Below are 18,535 nucleotides of genomic sequence, written 5' to 3' on the forward strand. Positions count from 1 at the left end.
AATGTGGTTTTGAAATGAACATTGTCTTACTTGTCCAAAAAAAACCAGGCTTTGATTGAAATTCTTCACCTAATGATGGATTTTCCACTAAGAGGGCTTCTTCACCGTCATTCAAATTACACCCTTTCTTAAAAATAGACAAACTGATTCTTCTTCAATCTTCTGCACTGCCTGATTATGTCTAAATCATATTTTGCCTCCTAAATTTGATTTCGCCTCCTGAATCTGATTTCGAAAAAGCACCTGAATCTGCAGCAGCAGTGCCTGAATCTACAGGCAGCAGTGCCTGAATCTGCTCACTTGCTTTGCATGCTCCTATTGTAGGCTCCATCCTAATCAACCATTGTGGTTGAAACCACCGTGAATCGCCAGTGTACAATGGTTACACATCCAAGCAGCAGTTACACAGTTTGACATTTCAAATGACACTCTATCTGACAATTGAGATAATCCGAATTTACACAGAACTTCATTCACACATCACAGACATTTCTCTGTCTACATCACTGCATATCTACTGCACTCAAGTATGAATTACATAGAAGATCTGAAACACAGAATAAGACAAACAGATTAACAAACTGCATCTAATATTCCGGAATCCGCCCATAGCTACATAGAAATTTCACCAAGAACCATCTTCGTATCTAACCGCAAAGAACTACCCCATATGTAAAGACTCCCATGACTTCTAACTTCCAAGATCCCAAAAGTCATCAAATAGACAAACGTCAAAAATAGACTAAAGACCATACATATGATAAAAGTAATTCCTCCTAAGGCGTAGCCTAAACAAGGAAATGATGCATTTTTGACACCTCAGTGTAGGGAATTCCCCTCATGAAGGAGGCGCCTATTTCACATGTGTGGATGAGATTTAAACTCACAAATAATGAGATATTTTCATCTCTCATGTTTCAACTAGATCCAAAAAAGTAAGCTAAACTGACTTAAAAATGGTCAGGAGGCGCCTATTTCACATGTGTGGATGAGTTTTAAACTCACAAATAATGAGATATTTTCATCTCTCCTGTTTCAACTAGATCCACCAAAAAGTAAGCTAAACTGACTTTAAAATGGTCAAAAAGTGACCAAACTGATTTGGAAAATTCTAGAATCAGTTCGCTTGGTTAGAGGCTCATTTTTTCCTATAAATCGAAGCCTCCCCCCTTGTAAAAGGTTAATGGTGTTTATGCACTGTTACTCTGCTTCTGTCGTCCTGAGCCATTTAACATTGAATTTCTTGATAATTCAATTGTTTTTTGGCCTTTATCCTCTCCAAGTGAATTTGGTGGCCCCCCTTGCTGCAAACAAGAGTAGAACCCTCAATCCCTCAAGCCAAAGGAAAGCTTACAAACTCCATGTAAGCTTAATTCTTACTTATTGTGAATTTTAAATCTATGGTTTTTTGAAATTTTATGCTTTGTAAATGTTTGAATTGAAATCTGATGCTATGCCTTGATGGAAAGGCCAACCCCTTCTCTTCTTTACAATTCAGCCCTTCTTAATCCTAGAAAGTTTAATTAAATGATTGATTAAACTCTTTTCATTATTTACTCTCTTGATTCTTGGGAAATGGAGTAGATTAGAGATATTAGAATTCAACTTGGATTAATTCAAGTCATAAACTGAATGTTGAAATTGAGAAATGGTCAGCCATACAAAGGAGGTTATGGAAAAATTTTCTTAAATTTTGTGGAACTAAAGTTTATCATTAGGTTATTCTAAAAGAGTAATTCCTTCCTTTTGTGCAGAAAGATGCATAGAAGATTTATTTTTATTTCAAAAGAGTTATTCTCATTAAAATTGAATTTATGCATAGAAAGATGCATAAAGGATTTATTTTTATTTCAAAAGTGTTATTCTCATTAAAATTAAAATTATGCATAGAAAGATGCATAAAGGATTTATTTTTATTTCAAAAGTGTTTTCTCATAAAAATTGAATTTATGCATAGAAAGATGCATAAAGGATTTATTTTTATTTCAAAAGTGTTATTCTCCTTAAAATTGAATTTATCCATAGAAAAATGCATAAAGGATTTATTTTTATTTCAAAAGTATTATTTTCCTTAAATTTGAATTATGCATAAAGAATATTTATATTAAAAATTAGGATCCTCTTAAATTCTATGTTTAAATTTTGTGAATAGAGGTGATGAGATGTGAGGTGAATAGATATGATGAGATGTGATGCGAATAAGATAGATGTGAATGGATGGATGGATGTGATGTGAATAGAAGTGATGAGAATATGAGGTGAATAGATGTGATGAGATGTGATGGGAATTAGATAGATGAGAAGAATGGATGGATGGATGTGATGTGAATAGAGGTGATGAGAATATGAGGTGAATAGATGTGATAAGATAAGATGTGAATCAAATAGATGATGATTGGATGGATGGATGTGATGTGAATTAGATAGATGTGAATGAATGGATGGATGTGATGTGAATAGAGGTGATGAGAATGTGAGGTGAATAGATGTAATGAGATGTGATGTAACTTAGATAGATGGGAATGAATGAATGGATGGATGTGATGTGAATAGAGATGATGAGATGTGAGGTGAATAGATGTAATGAGATGTGATGTGAATCAGATAAATGGGAATGAATGAATGGATGGATGGATGTGATGTGAATAGAGATGATGAGATGTGATGTGAATCAGATAAATGGGAATGAATGAATGGATGGATGTGATGTGAATAGAGATGATGAGATGTGAGGTGAATAGATGTAATGAGATGTGATGTGAATCAGATAGATTGGAATGAATGAATGGATGGATGTGCTGTGAATAGAGATGATGAGAATGTGAGGTGAATAGATGTGATGTGAATCAGATAGATGAGAATGAATGAATGGATGTGATGTAATGTGAATAGAGATGATGAGAATGTGAGGTGAATAGATGTGATGAGATGTGATGTGAATCAGATAGGTGGGAATGAATGAATGGATGGATGTGATGTGAATAGAGGTGATGAGATGTGAGGTGAATAGATGTGATGTGAATCAGATAAATTTGAATGAATGGATGAGATGTGATGTCATGTGAATCAGAATGTAAATGAATGATATGAGATGTGAGTGAATGTATGTGATGATAATGGATGTGAATGTGTATGTGAGGAATGGATGTGAATGTGTATGTGAAGAATGGATGTTATGAGATGTGAGGTGAATAGATGTGATGTGAATCAGATAAATTTGAATGAATAGATGTATGTGATGATAATGGATGTGAATGTATGTGAAGATAATGGATGTGAATGTGTATGTGAGGAATGGATGTGATGTGAATAGAGGTAATACGATGTGAGGTGAATAGATGTGATGTGAATCAGATAAATTTGAATGAATGGATGAGATGTCGTCATGTGAATCAGAATGTAAATGAATGATATGAGATGTAAGTGAATGTCTGTGATGATAATGGATGTGAATGTATGTGATGATAATGGATGTGAGTGTGTATGTGAGGAATGGATGTGAATGTGTATGTGAAGAATCGATATGAATGAGTATGTGAAAGAATGGACAAGGATGTGTATGTGAAAGAATGGATTAGGATGTGTATGTGAAAAATGGATGTGAATGTGTATGTGAAGAATAGATGTGAATGAGTATGTGAAAGAATGGATGTCGATGTATGTGAAAGAATGGATATAGATGTGTATATGATGTAAAGAGATGAGATGTGACATGAATATATGTGGATGAGATGTGTATGAATGAGATATGATGTGGATAGAAGTGATGTGATATAATGGTGATGAATATGAATGTGATGGATATGAATGAATGTGAATGTGATGGATATGAATGAATGTGATGTGATGGGATGTGAATCGGGATAGATGTGAATGAATGAGATGTGAGGTAAAATGAATGAGATGTGATGTGAGTGAATGTGATGTGGTCTGAGTGAATGTGATGTGGTCTGAATGGATGAGATGTGAGTGACTGTGATGTGGTCTGAATGGATGAGATGTGAATGAATGTGATGTGATGAGATGTGGATATGGGTAGATGCGAGTGGATGATATCTGATTAGAATAAATTGAGGAAAGATGTGATGAGATGAAAATGATGTGATTGGATGAGAATAGGAATACTTATGAAATGGTTGTGGAATTAATTAATGTGGTTTGATGTGGAGCAATGTGGAAAGACGAGAGTTCGTTATAGAAACTTTATTTTTGAACTTTTTTTAAATGATTGCTTTATGTCAAGAATGCTGGAGAAGCATTTTGACCATCATGTGAGTGAATGAGGTCATGGAGACCTAATCTGACAAAGTTGCAACAGCTGACGGAGAGTCAATGGTGGACGTCTCGCGTAGCAAGGTCAGCCGAGGTCTTGACCAGCCTCGGTTCGATTAAAATGGTGAGCTTTCGGTACGGTGGATGAGGGACCAAGGAAGCGGCCTATGAGTGAAGCGCTAGGTCACCTGCGAAGGATCCTAGAGGGTGCTGACCATACGGTGCTCGGGCTCTAGGTCTCCGATGATACCCACACTTGCGTCATGGAAAATATTTGGAACAAGGAGTAAGAGTTGTTTTCTGAATTTGGGCATGGATCTGGTTGATTGACCTTGCTGGTCCTCAAAGGATGAGTCCAGGGCTCTTTTATATGGATCCGTTGGTTGATCTTGCTGATCTTCAACGGAGATTCCATTTTTGATATGTGAATATATTGCCGGTTACTATGAGCTAGGAACTATCGAAAAGGCCCCTGAGTGGATAGGTGGTGAGCGTTCTGTTTGCCAAATGAGTACACCGATAAAAGAATGATTGGAAATAAGGATTCAACCAAAGATTTTGAGGATTATGATCAGTGACACAATGGTTTTATTAAAAGATTATTTTTAGAAGATGTTGATTCTGTGAAAAAGGCAATTTCATATTGGGTGTGTAAGTGGTGTGACTAGTTTTAAGTTTGCATGAATATTCGGTTAGGGGGCCTCGGAACTCTTTTCTCTGGTACAAAACCTAACCAAATTCTAAATTGGATCCCATCACTACAGTGGTTGGGCGGTTGGCTAACCCACGGGACTGGATGGGGTAGGCTGGACTGATGGATCCCTAAAATGAGACTCAATTCAGTTATGGTACGATAGATGAAGTAAATCCCGGATAAAAACTGTTCTATGGAAAAAAATCAACGGCTGTACCTCTCAATGAGAAAAAAAGCATTGGTCTCTATGATCCAAGTGCAATCTTTTCCTTGATCTGACTTTGATGCTACAGGTTTGGTCAGATCAGTTCAGTTAGTTAAGGCTTTTGTCTACGTTAGAGAAAAATTTATCTTGGAGGAATCGCCCGTGCTTTCCGGGCAAGGGAAGTTTTTCTGGGTTCGGTTTTGGAAGAACCGATGGATTAGTCTCTTGTCCGGATATCCATGGGCGAGGCCACGAGTGTGGGACCCTACTCTGCAGAAGAAGTGCTACTTCCACTACTATCACCCCAGAATTTGTTGCGCGGTGGAGACAGGGATCTCACACATCCATTTCACATCACATCTCACCCATTCACACTTATCCCGACTCACATCACATCACATCCATTCACATTCATTCTATCCACATTACATCACGTCCACATCTATCCACATTACATCACGTCTACATCTATCCACATCATATCTCATTCATTCCATCCACATCATATCACATTTACATCATATCTCATTCATTCCATCCACTTTACATCACGTCTACATCTATCCACATCATATCTCATTCATTCCATCCACTTTACATCACATCCACATCATATCTCATTTATACACATCCCATCTCATTCATCCACATCCATCCAATCATTCACATGCACATTCATTTACATCACATTCTTTCATATACACATCCACATCCATTTACTTTACATTTCATCCTTTCACATAACCTCACATCTCATTCTCATCTCATCATTCATATCCACATCCATTTACTTCACATCTCATCCACATTCATTTACATCACACCACATCCTATCACATCCCATTCACATCTTATCACATCCATTTACATCCTATCACATCCCATTCACATCTTATCACATCTATTCACATCTTATTCCCATTTAGTAGCTTTTTCTACTTCGATAAAATGGTAATGGGACGTTTTCTAAAGTTCTACCAATTGCTTGGCCTAGATAAAGGTTCTTTTTCTCGAGGACTATTTCCATGTTCTTTCTCAATTTCTCAATTGAATTATATTCAATATTCATCTTTTGAATAAAAGAATTCATGGGATTTATAAAAATCAATTCTACCCATATTTCTCAATAATTGTCAAAATTCCGCTTTTGATATAAATTGAATTATACTAAAAATTTCTCTTTTTCCATTTAATTTCTTGGATCTCAAATATCATGGGAATTCCTCTTTTTGCATTTAATTATTTGCATTCCAATTGTCATGGGAATTCCTCTTTTATCATAAAATAAATTTATCTAAAATTTCTCTTTTCTTTAATAAAAATATCCATTATCAAAATATGCTAAGAATTCCACTTTTTTCATTTAAATAATTGAATTCCAAATGTCATGGGAATTCCTCTTTTATCATTTAAATTTTTTTCATGCATAAAATAAATCTATCTCAAATAAAATATCCATTAATTCCAATATACTAAGAATTCCACTTTTCCCATTTAAATGATTGAATTCCAAATGTCATGGGAATTCCTCTTTTATCATTAATTTTTTTTATTTATAAAATAAATTTATCTAAAATAAAATATCCATTAATTCCAATATGATTAGAATTCCTCTTTTCCCATTTAAATGATTGAATTTCAAATGTCATGGGAATAACTCTTTTATCGTTTAAATAAAATTACCATAATTTTCTCTTTTTCTAATTATTTAATTATGCATAAACCTTAAAATTTAATTTTCCATTGAATGTGATGAAAATCATTCTTTTAGCCCAGGATATTCAATCCTAGATTATGGTAGGAAGTCCTCTTTTCACGTTATGCATAAGAATGAATTATGTATCAATTTCTTAAAATTTTTGCCATAGCTCCGCTGCTATTACTGATAATTTTTTATATTTTTTAAAAGAATAAACTTAGTAATACAATTATGATAGTATAACTATCTTCTAAACTTAAATCCAATTTATGGATTTAAATCATAAGATTATCATAATTTTAGAAGCATAAAAGTATAAAAAGCCACTTTCTTAACCTCTAGCTTCACAAGCCTAGAGTTTGATTTGTGAATTGATAATTTCTTCATGAGAAGCATCAATTGAATAGATAATTGGTCATAGGAATGACCATTCTTTGGGGGAGAGAGAGATAAACATAAAAAGCATCCTAATTAAGCATAAATATAAACTTTTCTTAATTATTCATTATAAATCTTAAGAAAAGCTTGATTTACATTATAAACACTTAATTTAGAAACTTCTCAAGCTTGAGAGGGGTTGAGAAGTGAAAACATTGAGAATAGTAGAGAAAAACCATGAAATTACATCTTTCCTCTTGATTTTACTTGCTTATCTATCTTAGAAGAAGCCCCCAACCAATCAATTGGTTAGTGTGTTGAAAGGAAAGCTCCAAGGATGGTTGAAGAGAGAGAGAGAGAGAGAGAGAGAGAGAGAGAGAGAGAGAGAGAGAGAGAGAGGCTCCACTCTCTCCAAAAGTAGAGGATTTTTAAGGGATAATAGAAAATATGAGTATTTTAATGTAATACTGGCATGGTATAGCTCAAAGATGAAAATACAAAAGAATGAGGGTCTATTTATAGGTGAGGGAGGTCTCTAACCAAGTCCAACTAGGTTCTAGAATTTTCCAGGTTCAGTTTGACTGAATTTGGACAAGATTTGGACCTAGTTTGGCTCCCTTTGATTTGGTTTTGACCCAGGAGAGAGGAGAGATAAAAATATCACAATTTTTTTGAGTTAAAAACTCCACCACATGTGTGAAATAGGTGCCTCTTTGAAGTCTCCCCCCTCCTTTACCAAGGTGTCAAAAATATTTCATTATACCAAAATATCTCATTTTTTTAGTAATATCTCATGGTTTTTAACTAATAAACCTTGTACTCGAGCATTTACTCATTTTTGGGTATTTTCTTTTATTCTTTGGATTTATCTCCTCCCCGCACTTGGATTAACCCTATTGGCCCATAGGAACCTTAATTGGACCATAATCCAAAATTTTCAGAAACGCTCAATTTGGAGTAACGGTGTTCAAGTTATGATTAATCCAAAGATTTGACCACGTGTCCCAAACTACTGGGAGATTCCCATATTCCCCAATATGGTGTTTGATGCAAACTTAAAATTAGTCACACCACTTACACACCCAATATGAAATTGCCTTTTTCACAGAATCAGCATCTTCTAAAAACAATCTTTTAATGAAATCATTGTGTCATTGATCATAATCCTCAAAATCTCTTGTTGAATCCTTATCTCCAATCATTCTTTCATCGGTGTACCTATGGCATCATTGGCAACCAAAACGCTCACCACTTGTCCACTCAGGGGCCTTTTCGATAGTTCCTAGCTCATATTAACCGGCAATATATTCACATATCAAAAATGGAATCTCCATAGAAGATCAGCAAGATCAACCAACGGATCCATATAAAAGAGCCATGGACTCATCCGTTGAGGACCAGCAAGGTCAATCAACCAGATCCATGCCAGAATTCAGAAAACAACTCTTACTCCTTGTTCCAAATATCTTCCACGATGCACGTGTGGGTATCGTCGGCGACCCAGAGCCGCCCTATGGTGAGCACCCTCTAGGATCCTTCGCAGGTGACCTAGCGCTTCACTCATAGGCCGCTTCCTTGGTCCCTCATCCACCGTACCAAAAACTCACCATTTTAATCGAGGTTGGTACGCGAGACGTCCTCCATTGACAATCCATTATTTGTTGCAACTTTATCAGATTAGGTCTGCACGACCTCATTTACAAGATGGTCAAAATGCTTCTCTAGCATTCTTGACATAAAATAGTCATTTAAAAACAGTTCAAAAATACAGTTTCTATAGCAAACTCTCGTCTTTCCATATAGCTCCACATCAAACCACATTAATTAATTCCACAACCATTTCATAAGTATTCCTATTCTCATCCAATCACATCATTTTCATCTCATTACAACTTTCTCCTTATCAGATCTCATTACAACTTTCCTTAATTTATCCTCATCAGATCTCATCCACTCGCATCTACCCATATCCACATCTCATCACATCACATTCATTCACATCTCATCCATTCAGACCACATCACAGTCACTCACATCTCATCCATTCAGACCACATCACATCTCATTTATTTTACCTCACATCTCATCCATTCAGACCACATCACATTCACTCACATCAAATCTCATTCATTCATCTCACATCTCATTCATTCATTCACATCTATCCTGATTCACATCCCATCACATCACATTCATTCATATCCATCACATTCACATTCATTCATATCCATCACATTCATTCTCATCACCATTATATCACATCACTTCTATCCACATCATGTCTCAATCATACACATCTCATCTCATTCATCCACATCTCATCCACATCCATCCAATCGTTCACACGTACGATTACTCGCATCTATCCATACATTCATATCTATCACTTCACATCCACATATATTCATGTCACATCTCATCTCTTTACATCACATACACATCTATATCCATTCTTTCACAGACATCCACATCCATTCTTCACATACACATTCACATCCATTCTTCACATACACATCCTTATCCATTCTTTCACATACACATCCTTATCCATTCTTTCACATACTCATTCACATCCATTCTTTGCATACACATTCACATCCATTCCTCACATAAACATCCATTCTTTCACATACACATTCACATCCATTATCATCACATACATTCACTCACATCTCATATCATTCATTTATATTCTGATTCACATGACATCACATCTCATCACATCTATTCACCTTACATCTCATCACCTCTATTCACATCACATACATCCATCCATTCATTCCCATCTATCTGATTCACATCACATCTATTCACATCACATACATCCATCCATCCATTCCCATCTATCTATTCACCTCACATTCTCATCATCTCTATTCACATCACATCCAATTCATTCATTCTCATCTATCTGATTCACATCACATCTCATCACATCTATTCACCTCAAATTCTCATCATCTCTATTCACATCACATCCATCCATTCATTCATTCCCATCTATCTGATTCACATCACATCTCATTACATCTTTTCACCTCACATCTCATCATCTCTATTCACATCACATCCTTCCACTCATTCATTCATTCCCATCTATCTGATTCACATCACATCCTTCCACTCATTCATTCATTCCCATCTATCTGATTCACATCACATCTCATTACATCTATTCACCTCACATCTCATCATCTCTATTACATCTATTAACCTCACATCTATTCACCTCACATCTCATCATCTCTACTCACATCACATCCATCCATCCATTCATTCATTCTCATCTATCTGATTCACATCACATCTCATACATCTATTTACCTCACATTCTCATCACCTCTATTTACATCACATCCATCCATTCATTCACATCACATCACCTCTATTTACATCACATCCGTCCATCCATTCATTCATTCTCATCTATCTGATTCACATCACATCTCATCACCTCTATTTACATCACATCCATCCATTCATTCACATCTATCTAATTCACATCGCATCCATCCATCCAATCATCATCTATCTGATTCACATCTTATCTCATCACATCTATTCACCTCATATTCTCATCACCTCTATTCACATCACATCCATCCATCTATTCTTCTCATCTATCTAATTCCCATCACATCTCATCACATCTATTCACCTCATATTCTCATCACTTCTATTTACATCACATCCATCCATCCATTCACATCTATCTGATTTGCATCACATCTATTTACCTCACATCTCATCACCTCTATTTACAGAATTTAAACATAGAATTTAAGAGGATCCTAATTTTTGATATAAAGATTCTTTACGCATCTATTTATGCATAATTCAAATTTAAGAAAAATAACACTTTTGAAATAAAAATAAATCCTTTATGCATCTTTCTATGCATAAAGTCAATTTTAATGAGAATAACACTTTTGAAATAAAAATAAATCCTTTATGCATCTTTCTATGCATAAATTTAATTTTAATGAGAATAACACTTTTGAAATAAAAATAAATCCCTCATTCATCTTTCTATGCATAATTTCAATTTTAATGAGAATAACACTTTTGAACAAAAAATAAATCCTTTATGCATCTTTCTATGCATAAATTTAATTTTAATGAGAATAACTCTTTTGAAATAAAACTAATCTTTTATGCATCTTTCTATGCATAAATTCAATTTTAATGGGAATAACACTTTTGAAATAAAAATAAATCTTTTAGAATGCACAAACGGAAGGAATTACTCTTTTAGAATAACCTAATGTGATAAACTTTAGTTCCACAAAATTTAAGAAAATGTTGCCATAACCTCCTTTGTATGGCTGATCATTTCTCAATTTTAACATTCAGTTCATGACTTAAATTAATCCAATTTGAATTCTAAATTCTAATATCTCTAATCTACTCCATTTTCTAAAAATCAAGAGAGTAAACAATGAAGAGAGTTTAATCAATCAGTTAATTAAAATTTCTAGGATTAAGAAGGGCTGAATTTTAAAGAAGAGAAGGGGGTGGCCTTTGCATCAAGGCATAGCATCAGATTTTAATTCAAACATTTACAAAGCATAAAATTTAAGAAAACCATAGATTTAAAATTCATAATAATTAAGAATTAAGGTTACATGGAGCTTGTAAGCTTTCCTTTGGCTTGAGGGATTGAGGGTTCTACTCTTGTTTGCAGCAAGGGTGGCCACCAAATTCACTTGGAGAGGATTAGGCAAAAAAAAATGAATTATCAAGAAATTCAATGTTAAATGGCTCAGGGGACGACAGAAGCTCAGTAACAGTGCATAAACACCATTAACCTTTTACAAGGGGGGAGGCTTCTATTTATAAGGTAAAGTGAGCCTCTAACCAAGCAAACTAATTCTAGAATTTTCCAAATCAGTTTGGTCACTTTTTGATTATTTTTAGATCAGTTTAGCTTACTTAGTTGAAACAGGAGAGAGGAGAGATGAAAATATCTCATTATTTGTGAGTTTAAAACTCATCCACACATGTGAAATAGGTGCCTCCTTCATGAGGGGAATTTCCCACACTGAGGTGTCAAAAATGCATCATTTCCTCTAAATATCTCTTCTTTTTTAACTAATAAACCTTGTCCTTAGTCAACTCTTCATCTTATGTAAGCATTTACTCATTTTTGGGGGATTTTCTTTTATTCTTTAATTTATATCCTCCCTACATTTGGATTAATCGTATTGGTCCATAGAAACCTTAATTCAAAATTTTCAGAAAATCTGGACCCTCAGGCTAAGGTCCTTTTTACCTATTTTCAAATAAATTCAATGCACATTCTTTTTGAATTTCTGTTTCAGGGGAAACCATTTTAGACACTAGGAGAATTTTTATGTCCAAAAATATCTCAATTTTGAATTACCTCCCTCTAGACATTTTCTCTCTCTAGGCCAAAACAGGGTAAAACAGGATATTTCTTTTATTTCAGAGAGGGGAATAATTATAAGATTAGAAGGGGAGTTTCTTACACCTGCACACCTCAAAAGCTGGAGGGAGGAATCTTACATCCTACCCCACTTAAAAAACGCAAGATGTCCTCATCTCGCAAAATTAGAGGACAACTCTTTCCCTTAACATCCAACTGATTCTGGGGTTCCTTATAGTCTCGTGAGCCCAACAGAATCCTGGGATAAAGATCCATTATATAGAACTCATCATCAGATAACAATTCACTTAGATCATATCATTTAAATCCTTATCACAATAATGGTTCATTAGACCAAAACTTTCTATCTGAACAGTCCTCCATGGGAATTTTCAATTATACAGATTTTTAATTTAACATTTCTTAACTTGAACCAATGGGTCAAGTGTTAATAGTAGCAATCTGTTAAGCACAATCCACTAATCTCATAGTGATTTGATGAAGTCATTAACGTCATTCCAGGTATGAACATCATCACAGGGACTCGTCCCATTCATCCTCATTATGGTTTTGCTCAGCTTATTACATTTCAATCAAAATTTAGGAATCATCATTTTTCAATCAAAATCCAAATCAACTCATCAGTTCTCAACCAGAATTTAAAAATCATATCAACCACATTTGAAATCATCATCTGGATAGCATTTATGCTTATAATTTCAAGTCTTAGATTTACTCGTATACTATACTCCCACTAAAGAGCTGCAGTTGTACCCTCGGTATATACAGTTAGTCACACAATCCTTGGAATTATAAGGTAAATACCATCATGTCTAGGCCTTAAGCAAGTCAGTGATTCCATGCAATTGCGGTACTTCTATCTCTGAAGACCCAATTAATTTATGAATTTCAGTCTGAATAACAATTTGTATGAAATTTATCACGCAATTACAACCTTTTACTGCTTCTTCATAAATTTTTGACATTTTTGGCTTCTCGGTTGATCCTCATTAGCCAATTTGCTCTGATACTAGCTGTGAGATCCCTGTCCCCATCGTGCAACGAATTCAGGGGTGCTAGCAATGGAAGTAGAACTGCTTGCGGGCGGTAGGGTCCCACACTTGGGGCCTCGCCCCCACGGATATTCGAACAAGAGACTAATCCATTGGTTCTTCCAAAACCAAACCCTGAAAAACTTCCCTTGCTCGGAAAGCATAGGCGATTCCTCCAGGATAAATTTTCTCTAACGTAGTCAAAAGCCTTAACTAACTGAACTGATCTGACCAAACCCGTAGTATTTAAGTCAGATCAAGGAAAAGATTACACTTGGATCATAGAGACTAACGCTTTTTTCCTCATTGAGAGACACAACCGTTGATTCTTTTCTATAGAACAATTTTTATCCGGGATTTACTTTATCTAAAACAATTGAGTCTCATTTTAGGGATCCATCAGTCCAGCCTAACCCCATCCACCAGTCCCGTGGGTTAGCCAACCGTCCAACCACTGTAGTGATGGGATCCAATTAAGAATTTGGTTAAGTTTTGTCTCGGGAACCAGGAAAAAGAGTTACCAGGCCCCCTAGCCGGATATTCATGCAAACTTAAAACTAGTCACACCACTTACACACCCAATATAAAATTACCTTTTTCACAGAATCAGCATCTTCTAAAAATAATCTTTTAATGAAACCATTGTGTCACTGATCATAATCCTCAAAATCTCCGGTTGAATCCTTATTTCCAATCATTCCTTCATCGGTGTACCTATGGCATCATTGGCAACCAGAACGCTCACCACCTGTCCACTCAAGGGCCTTTTCAATAGTTCCTAGCTCATAGTAACCGGCAATATATTCACATATCAAAAATGGAATCTCCGTTGAAGATCAGCAAGATCAACCAATGGATCCATATAAAAGAGCCATAGAATCATCCGTTGAGGACCAGCAAGGTCAATCAACCAAATCTATGCCTGAATTCAGAAAACAACTCTTACTCCTTGTTCCAAATATCTTCCACGACGCCCGTGTGGGTATCGTCGGTGACCCAGAGCTCGAGCACCGTATGGTTAGCACCCTCTAGGATCCTTCGCAGGTGACCTAGCGCTTCACTCATAGGTTGTTTCCTTGGTCCCTCATCCACCGTACTAGAACCTCGCCATTTTAATCGAACCGAGGCTGGTCAATCGGCCAACCTTGCTACGCAAGACGTCCTCCATTGACTCTCCGTCAGCTGTTGCAACTTTATCAGATTACGTCTCCACGACCTCATTCATAAGACGGTCAAAATGCTTCTCCAGCATTCTTGACATAAAACAGTCATTTAAAAACAGTTCAAAAATATTGTTCCTATAACAAACTCTCATCTTTCCACATTGCTCCACATCAAACCACATTAATTAATTCCACAACCATTTCATAAGTATTCCTATTCTCATCCAATCATATCATTTTCAACACACCACATTTTTCCTCGATTTATCGTCATCAGATCTCATCAGATCTCATCAGATCTCAATTTATCCTCATCAGATCTCATCCACTCGCATCTACCCATATCCACATCTCATCACATCACATTCATTCACATCTCATCCATTCAAACCACATCACAATCACTCACATCTCATCCATTCAGACCACATCACATTCACTCACATCACATCTCATTCATTTTACCTCACATCTCATTCATTCACATCTATCCTGATTCACATCCCATCACATCACATTCATTCATGTCCATCACATTACATTCATATCCATCACATTCATTCATACCCATCACATTCATTCTCATCACCATTATATCACATCACTTCTATCCACATCATATCTCATTCATACACATCTCATCTCATTCATCCACATCCATCCAATCGTTCACACATACGATTACTCACATCTATCCATACATTCATATCTATCACTTCACATCCACATATATTCATGTCGTGAACATCTCATCTCTTTACATCACATACATATCTATATCCATTCTTTCACATACATCCACATCCCTTCTTTCACATACTCATTCACATCCATTCTTCACATACACATTCACATCCATTCTTCACATACACATCCTTATCCATTCTTTCACATACACATCCTTATCCATTCTTTCACATACTCATTCACATCCATTCCTCACATACACATTCACATCCATTCTTGACATACACATTCACATCCATTCCTCACATACACATTAAAATCCATTATCATCACATACATTCACTCACATCTCATATCATTCATTTACATTCTGATTCACATGACATCACATCTTATCCATTCATTCACATTTATCTGATTCACATCACATCTCATCCATTCATTCACATTTGTCTGATTCACATCACATCTCATCACTTCTATTCACCTCACATCTCATCACCTCTATTCACATCACATCCGTCCATCCATTCATTCCCATCTATCTAATTCACATCACATCTCATCACATCTATTCACCTCACATTCTCATCATCTCTATTCACATCACATCCATCCATTCATGCATTCTCATCTATCTGATTCACATCACATCTCATCACCTCACATTCTCATCATCTCTATTCACATCACATCCATCCATTCATTCTTTCTCATCTATCTGATTCTCATCACATCTATTCACCTCACATTCTCGTCATCTCTATTCACATCACATCCATCCATTCATTCATTCCCATCTATCCGATTCACATCACATCTCATTACATCTATTCACCTCACATCTCATCATCTCTATTCACATCACATCCATCCATTCATTCATTCCCATCTATCTGATTCACATCACATCTCATCACATCTATTCACCTCACATTCTCATCATCTCTATTCACATCACATCCATCCATTCATTCATTCTCATCTATCTTATTCACATCACATCTCATCACATCTATTCACCTCACATTCTCATCATCTCTATTCACATCACATCCATCCAATCATTCATTCCCATCTATCTGATTCACATCACATCTCATTACATCTATTCACCTCACATCTCATCATCTCTATTCACATCACATCCATCCATTCATTCATTCTTCCCATCTATCTGATTCACATCACATCTCATTACATCTATTCACCTCACATCTCATCATCTCTATTACATCTATTCACCTCACATCTCATCATCTCTATTCACATCACATCCAACCATTTAATCATTCTCATCTATCTGATTCACATCACATCTCATTACATCTATTTACCTCACATTCTCATCACCTCTATTTACATCACATCCATCCATTCATTCACATCTATCTAATTCACATCCATCCATCCATTCATTCACATCTATCTAATTCACATCACATCCATCCATCCAATCATCATCTATCTGATTCACATCTTATCTCATCACATCTATTCACCTCATATTCTCATCACCTCTATTCACATCACATCCATCCATCCATTCTTCTCATCTATCTAATTCCCATCACATCTATTCACTTCATATTCTCATCACTTCCCATCACATCTCATCACATCTCATCACATCTATTCACCTCATATTCTCATCACTTCTATTCACATCACATCCATCCATCCATTGACATCTATCTGATTCGGCATCACATCTATTCACCTCACATCTCATCACCTCTATTCACAGAATTTAAGCATATAATTTAAGAGGATCCTAAATTTTGATCTTTACGCATCTATTTATGCATAATTCAAATTTAATAAAAATAATACTTTTGAAATAAAAATAAATCCTTTATGCATCTTTCTATGCATAAAGTCAATTTTAATGAGAATAACACTTTTGAAATATAAATAAATCCTTTATGCATCTTTCTATGCATAAATTCAATTTTAATGAGAATAACACTTTTGAAATAAAAATGAATCCTTTATGCATCTTTCTATGCATAAATTCAATTTTAATGAGAATAACACTTTTGAAATAAAAATGAATCCTTTATGCATCTTTCTATGCATAAATTCAATTTTAATGAGAATAACTCTTTTGAAATAAAAATAAATCTTTTATGCATCTTTTGATGCATAAATTCAATTTTAATGGGAATAACACTTTTGAAATAAAAATAAATATTTTAGAATGCACAAACGAAAGGAATCACTCTTTTAGAATAAACTTTAGTTCCACAAAATTTAAGAAAATTTTGCCATAACCTCCTTTGTATGGCTGACCATTTCTCAATTTTAACATTCAATTTATGACTTGAATTAATCCAATTTTAATTCTAATATCTCTAATTTACTCTATTTTCTAAAAATCAAGAGAGTAAACAATGAAAAGAGTTTAATCAATCATTTAATTAAAATTTCTAGGATTAAGAAGGGCTGAATTGTAAAGAAGAGAAGGGGGTGGCCTTTATATCAAGGCATAGCATCAGATTTTAATTCAAACATTTACAAAGCATAAAATTTAAGAAAACCATAGATTTAAAATTCACAATAAGTAAGAATTAAGGTTACATGGAGCTTGTAAGCTTTCCTTTGGCTTGAGGGATTGAGGGTTCTACTCTTATTTGCAGCAAGGGTGGCCACCAAATTCACTTGGAGAGGATTAGGCCAAAAAACAATTGAAATGGCTCAGGGGAGAAGCAGAGTAATAGTGCATAAACACCATTAACCTTTTACAAGGGGGGAGGCTTCTATTTATAGTAAAAAGTGAGTCTCTAACCAAAAAAATTGTTTCTAGAGTTTTCCAGATCAGTTTGGTCACTTTTTGACCATTTTTAGGTCAGTTTAGCTTACTTTTTAGATCTAGTTAAAACAAGAGAGAGGAGAGATGAAAATATCTCACCTCTATTCACATCACATCCATCCATTCATCCATTAATTCACATCTATCTATTCACAACACATCCATCCATCTAATCATCATCTATCTT

The sequence above is a fragment of the Cibotium barometz genome, chromosome 44, assembly GCF_041138505.1.
Source record: "Cibotium barometz isolate CiBa-2024 chromosome 44, ASM4113850v1, whole genome shotgun sequence".
In the NCBI taxonomy this organism is placed as follows: domain Eukaryota; kingdom Viridiplantae; phylum Streptophyta; class Polypodiopsida; order Cyatheales; family Cibotiaceae; genus Cibotium; species Cibotium barometz.